Genomic DNA, 7792 nt, shown 5'->3' on the forward strand with positions numbered 1-7792 from the left:
TGACAATTTTATTCGGATCATATCGGTACGGTGTTCTGTTGATGTCGCTTCGAGTCTCAGACGTGTTCACGTCCATCCTCGATGCACGACACAATTTCTCGTTCTCTTTTGCACAGTCACTCACTCGCTCGCTTGCTCACTCCGTTCGATGTGCATGTGTGTCGGTTATTTTTGTGTTTGATCGATGCATGTAATACGTTCCATCTAAATTTTTATGTGACATTTTGAAATGCATCAGGTGTAACAAGTGGATGGTAGAATCTTTAATCAAAGCTAAAAGTGTGCTTAAAATTGGTATGAAAACACACACTGAAACGGTCACGTTTTTCGGGTTCGATATTATCTCTACCTCATGAATGCATGTTTCGTATATTGTGCATGTGCGCCAAGGGGGAAACTACTACTACCGCATAATTCATATTAATACAATCTAGTACAACACCAATTCTGATAAATTCAAAAAAATTCTGCGCAATTCAAAACAATTCCAATCAATTCCGATTTTTCTAAGTCAAATTTGATGATGATCAACTTCAAAAATTGCAAATATAGGGTCATTTAGCATCTCAAAGGAATGCTTAAGCGCATAGATGTTCAATCTTATCGAAATAACTTCAGATAGGGCTTTTTTAATTGTACATAGGTCTCACTTCCAATTCAATATTTCACTTCAAATAGGTAAAGGCTTTATGATACATAAAATATTTTCAAAATAGAAAACAGAGCTAGAATTAAGTCTTGCAAATCAAACCAAGTCAAATATGTTCTGGAAGTAAAAATCTTCAATATGCATTCAAATGAATGGTAAATGTTCCTATATTTGCGATATTTTGAGTTGATCATCACCAAATTTGACTAAGGAACATCGGAATTGATTGGAATTGTTTTGAATTGCGCAGAATTTTTTGGAATTTTTCAGAATTTGTGTTGTACTAGATTGTATTAATATGAATTACGCGGTAGTAGTAGTTTCCCCCTTGATGTGCGCTCACGAACGAGAGAGATAGAGAGACATAAGGACAGAGAGGGAAATAGATGCGAGCTGGTGAGCCATTGGAACATGGTTTTTCGAGAATCGAAGAGCGAGAGAACATCATCTGAGCAAATGGCAATATGGAGACGATTTTTTTTTCTGGTCCAGATGAGAAGAAAAAATATTGCATCGTTTTGTGGTGGATTTGCACATAAAAACAGCAATTTTCCTACAATTTTATGCAGTGTTTACATGTAGCTCACGGTCGTCTCTTTCTATATATCTCTCCCTCTCCCATTTTAATGGCAATATATTGCAGCACAACGATATTTATTTATGGATCGTGTTACATGGGAGCATACCAGGGAATAATTGAAATAAAATTGCATTTAGAGGATTTGTATTACATAACTAAAATGATAGAAGGCGAACGAGAAGGAGGAGAATGAGAAGGACAAACCGAAGAAGAGTTTACCAAATCCGAAATATAAAGTAAAAAGCGCACACAGGGAGCGCGCTTACGCGCGCAACCATGCAACCTCATATGCTCCGATTGCGGATGAAAAGAAAATTAATAAAACACACCAACAAAGAAAAATGAAATACGGACATCGTCAGTGATGCTAACATTGTGCACATTGTACTTGGCCAAACGAATGACGAGCAGCATGGTACACTGAGTGCAAGACAGGATGAGAGAGGAAATGATAGCGACATTTAAAGCGAAAAAGCGAGAAAAAGAGAATGGAAAAGAATGAGTCAGCACCAGGAATATAATAGCCATGCACTAAACTCACAAATTTATGGTCAACATCTTTGTTCGCGCGCCCTCCTGATCCCCAACACATTGTTCAATGCATAAGATATGGTCGTACAATGTCGTCTTCTTCGTCGTCTACTCTTGCCTGGCTCTATCGATTCAGTGTGATTATCCGTCTCGATCTTTTATTCACTTAGATTTAACGGCAAAAATCCACTTTCATCATGATCTAAGGGGATTTATCACTCGCAAATGCTGCGAATGCATTCGCATTTCAGAACAAAAATTCGAATGTTTGCGAATGCTACAAATGCGGCAGCGAACTTGTGACTACATAATTCATTCGTTCATTCGTGTTTGTGCACGCATTCGCAACGCTGCCGTATGATTTCTATGTAAACATTCGCACTCGCATTCGTGAGAACGTTCGAAAACAGCGAAATACGACTGCTATACGAATGCGAGTGCGAATGTTTACATAGAAATCATATGGCAGCGTTGCGAATGCATGGCACTGAGCGCGAATTTCTGAATAAAAATTCGAATGGCAAACCGACATAGAAGCCCCTAGATCATGATTAAGCGCTTTTATGACATTTCCCAGTTTGATTTCGCTAACCGACCGACCAACCCAAGCCATTCTATCATAAACGGACATGACATTCAGACACAAATAAAAAAAAAGAGTATCAAATAAAATTGCTGCAAAGACGTTACGATTCATTATTTAATTTTTCAGATCGATTAGTTCTTTATCGAAATGGGCAGCCACTTAAAACATCCGAAAATAGACAAATATTGACATTTGCTTGGAAAACCGAACACAATTACGACTTTTCTTCAATCGAATTCGTTGTTCAAACACTCATTGGAATTGTTTTATATATTTCAGACAATAATGTCCATTATGTGAATCCAGATTGTTCACTTCAAAATCAGCTGCCTTCCGAATCAAGGTGAATGGTTACAGCCTCGAACGTAGAGTCAACGTCATAACCAACGAAATAAAATGTATAAAAATAAACGCATTCACCCAATGAAATGCAACACTTTTTCTTCGAGGAAGAAAACAAACAATGAACGGACGACGCTGTAAATACTTTTTCACCAACATGGACTTTCACAATGCGGAAAATTCAATTTCATTTCATTCTCTCGATGCAATGGTCGGTCAAGAGGACGGAGCGAGAAAATCATCATTTCACACAATTTATTGCCACATTTGTTCAAATTGATCATGTAATGGGAGGAAATTAGCACGAAAAATGCTCGGAAAAACACACAAAAGCACTTAAAAACGGATAAAGCACTTAAGAACTGTCATTTCAACGTTAAATTTTTCAATCAAAAATATTATTGTTCAATTTTTTCTCCATTTTTTTCCCATTTTTGCAAAAGTCTCGTTTGTTTGATGGACAAAGTCAAAAAAAAAACAATTGCGATTCATTCCGAATTGAATTCATTGGGAAACATACACAAATCAACAATAATCCCAATTTTCAATCGGATGAAAAATGGCTGTCAAAACAAGTACGATTGGGAACGGGCTAGACATCAACTCTACCAAGAACTTGATTAGATGTAATCAATATTCAAGCATATATCAAAATGGACGAGTTTCGATCACTTCGTCGAAAGTCAAAATTCGACTTTCATCCACCTACGTATTCAACTTCGGTCGAATGTTTCATACATTTTTTTTCTGGTGTTTTTTTCCCTATAGCTCAGAAATGAATCCCATTAAAGTCTGAAAAATTGATGGATACGACGAATGGAATTCTTTCCGATAGAATCGACAAAGTATAACGAACAAACCGTTTCGCTTCAAAGATGAAATTCATTCAGAAGTGAGGGAATATATATATGTGTGTGTATGTTTTTTTAAACGAAACAGATGATTGGCATATGACATTCATTCTATAGCGATTAATGTATCGGTTTTTTTTTCGCGTGTTTACCCACAGGGCTAATTCCAGCAATCTGAGTTAATGGATTCAATTATTTCCGTTTCACTTTTGATAGTCACAATTTTCTCTCTCTCTCTCTCTCTCTCTCTCTCTCTCTCTCTCTTCATTTTGGTTTTGGGTTTTTATTTCAAAAAATGCCCATTGGGGATCCAAACACGTGTGTACGCCTGCTTAACGAGCAAAACTTGAACGTTTTTCACAAGAATCATGTTATGTAATGAGTGTGTGAGTTGTTTCCACACATTTGCATTCGAAAACTATTTAATAACATCCAAGGCATTGAGAAATAAAAATTAAATACCTGTGCAAATTCTGAATCAATAAAGCTACAGTTAATTGAATTGAAAAGCCAGCCAAATCAACGCCACAACTTAAATTGGCATGAAACATGTAAACGAGATGGAAAACGCGAGCGAACCAACGAATTGAGCATACATGAAAATCGTAAAACGATTCCCAATCCCCATGATTATGAATGTATATAAATGATGATGGTTTTTTTTTATTACACCGTTCACCGCCCGACACATTCGACCGGCACCTAACATGACTTTAATTATTATTTTAGCATGAACCGAGAGAACGGGTTATAAGATCCATTTTGAAGAAAAAAAATCAGAGAGAAAGAGAGAGACAGTTGACATGTGCAACGCTGCAACGCTCAGGTCAACAAAGTAATGCCATTTTTCTAAGTTGAAAAATTATCAACGGAATATTTTGGTTGATTTTTATGATGTGCGATTTTCGAGGGCGTGGAGCCGAAGAATGACAAGTCTTTATTTTTTGATGGTGAGTCAATGACCGTATACCAAATAAAATTTTAGGTATAAAATTGTGATTTTTTTTTTTTGTAAACTTCTATTTTTTAGTCGAAAATGGTTTTCATTTCATCGAATCAAAACTTACGTTGTTTCGTTCAATTCCCTTATGGAGGATGTTTCTCTTTCTTTTTCGCTGTTTTCGAGAAGGTTTCGAATTTTTTCGTTTTTACTTCCATTTTTGTCGTTTTTCGTGCTAAAAAAACTGAAAAAAACGTTAAAAATCGAAGAAGTATTAATAAAAACTGACGAATTGAGTTGTTTTCAGCTATTTCTTCTTCTTCTGAATATATCAAAAATGTTTTATTAGTTGCTGCTCAACGAACTGAGTTAAATACATTTTCAAGAAACACCTCTTCAAAACCATTCGATCATTGAAAATGTTCAAAACTAATTCTCGCCACGGTTCAGCTACTAAAACTCGTTAAAATAAACTTTCAAGCTAAAATCTAATTAAAATTAAAAATCTTGTTCTTCTCTCTTGCTATGTTCCCGAGCTTCTAACTGTGCATGTTGTTTGGATTGTGTTAAGCGGATCGAAGAGCTCTGTACACATATGAAATCTGGTATGGTATTGACTATCGATAAACTTGATGTTTCAATTTAATAATACTTTTAAAACTCTGCATTTAAATTGATTGAAGTTGCATTATAATTACTTCTTCAGGGTGTCTTATAAAACTCGATAATTGGATATCAAAGAGTCGACGGAAGAGCGAGTAAGAGGAGAAAAAAAATCACACACGCAAACATACGCCTAACATGGTTCATTCGATTTAATTAGGTTGTCAATGTTCATCACACATATTCACGATTTATCTGGCGGTCATCAAATTCGAAGAACGATTGTCATCGCTAGTGTCCCTCCGTCTTCAATCAAAGTGATCATATCTAACATCCCACACGGATCGACTAACGAACCCCGATCGAAACGGCCATTTAGATATGTTTTGTATTCATTAAATCTATTAATTAACATTGGTGTGGCTGTGGCCCGAAAGCGAAAAAAACTGCAATCAAATTTGAAAACACGACGCGTGTTGATATCATCATTGCCACAGCAAATAGAGTATTGAACGAGAGAGAAAAACAGCGGCGGCTGTGGCTGCGACAGTCAAAACTGATTTGACGTATTCGTTCATTGAATTGTTGTCTAATTAATCGATACCGTTTTGGGTGCCTCGTGTGTTTGGTTTGTGATTCGTAAATATTTGAGATAAAGAGCAACCACATCGTCGATGACGATGACGATGAAAAAAAAAGCATTATCTAATCGGATTGAGTGTGGTTTGGGTGAAATTGATGTGCAGACACAATGCACAACCATAAAATGCGATCGATTTTTTGTTATTGCCACAAATCCATATTTAGAATGTGCTGCGACGGCGATAGCGTCGAGCGAACGATGAAACCGAGGAGGAGCGAAGTGCAGTGATGGCAGCTAAACTGAATGAATAAAACACTCGGGTAAAAATCGAGTCACAATCATTGCAGTACTTTGTCGATAAGTGTTTCGATTGCATATCTCATAAATGACACAGAGACTCACTGATTGAGAGCCATTTCCTTGCTGTGCTGGCACAATGTAGTATACAGTGTGTTTATTTCTTTTGTGTGTTGGCATTTTTGATGTATTTGCACCGAAACGACAACGAAATCGAAGCGCGACAGCGCGCACACAAGTAAACAACACTGTACTGAAATTGAACATCCGAATATTGATAAGAACAAGCAGAGACATGGCCGGGGGAAGGAGAAGAACAGAAAAAACGTGAACACACCAAAAACCATGAAAAACGACGTACTTGAAATTTAAGCAGATGTAAGGAGTTGAAACAAACTAAAAGTTATTTTTACTAAAGCGAAACGATCTCTCTCTCCCCCTCTTTCTCTCTCCTCGAGTGATGGGTATGTGATAAATTACCCGCTGTTCAACGTCGTTTGCTATTCGTTTTCAACATTGTATCATTCATTGGTGAAGCGGGGTATGGCAAACGAATGGGAAACACACAACGCGAAACAGCGATCAAATTAAATAATCATAAGAAACTCATCAAACGATGTGTGTGCAAGCCAGCAAACAAGCGCACACACAGCGCCAAGTGTTTTAGCATTTTCAACTCTCCAAAAAGCCAAGAATAATACAATAAAAAAGGATGTGCAGCAAATTGCAAACGAAAATGCAATTCGAATTCTCTTGAGCGCACATTCGCACCACATCTTCCGATAGAGAAAAAAAAGCTTTCAACTTGACGCTTCGATCGTCTTTTTCTCTCTCTCTCTCTCTCTCTCTCTCTGCTTAATACCGATTGCAACACTGACAATCCACCGCTTTCGATGTGTGCTCACACTCGTTCGATAGAGACACCGAATCGAATCAAACCGAACTGCACATCAAATTGTCAAAAAGCAATGGCATAAAATTTCAACGGAAAACAACAAGACTTTATTTATTCGATTTTGTAACTCTCTGTTCAATTAATGTTTATTGGTATGCCACTGACGTCGTTGCCAACGATGCTCTTGTCTTCTGGTCTCTATCTCACTTTCTGATTCGTCTTCTGGTGGTGTTGGGCTGGTGTTCTGTTGCTGACATTATTATTATGTAAAATGCATTAAGTCGTTTGATTCGTGTTCGTACAATTTGTTGTTGATGTTGTTGCTGTAAGAATGATGGTCGTCGTCATCGTTGTCGGCTGTGAATATGCCAGATATAACCCGAATCGACACGGTACTGTCACCGACGACGATAATTGTGTACAGCACATACGTATACATATATACGATATGGAGTTTGGGTTCGGCGCATACGTTCCTAATTTCCACAAACAACGTAACAATAAGATGTTGTCACTACCGCACTAACAAGATGGCCATTTAAGAGGCAGTTGGATGTCACTTAAATTTCTCTCTCTCCCATCATCTCTCTTTACATTTTCGCTGTTTACGGCACACAACAACAACAATGAAATACATGGTTGTTTTTTCTTCTTTCAAATAGACATGCAACGGATTCGACGAACAAATAAATTTCGATAACAGTAAAACCGTAAAAAAACACATCCAGAGTGTAAGGAGGGAGGGTAAACAAGCACACTCTTGTAGAGAAATAGCGACAAACAATCTCTAAATTAAACGAAATCATCGCTACAGGCAATTAGATATGTAAATATTGACCCAAAGATCAAATTTAATTCAAATTTCGGTGCATTTAACGAGTGAGCGAAAGAGAGAGAGAGAGAGAGAGAGAGAGAGAGAGAGAGAGAGAGAGAGA

The sequence above is a fragment of the Sitodiplosis mosellana genome, unplaced genomic scaffold (assembly GCF_009176505.1).
Source record: "Sitodiplosis mosellana isolate CC-2019 unplaced genomic scaffold, AAFC_SMos_1.0 Smas_scaffold_6099, whole genome shotgun sequence".
Taxonomy (NCBI): domain Eukaryota; kingdom Metazoa; phylum Arthropoda; class Insecta; order Diptera; family Cecidomyiidae; genus Sitodiplosis; species Sitodiplosis mosellana.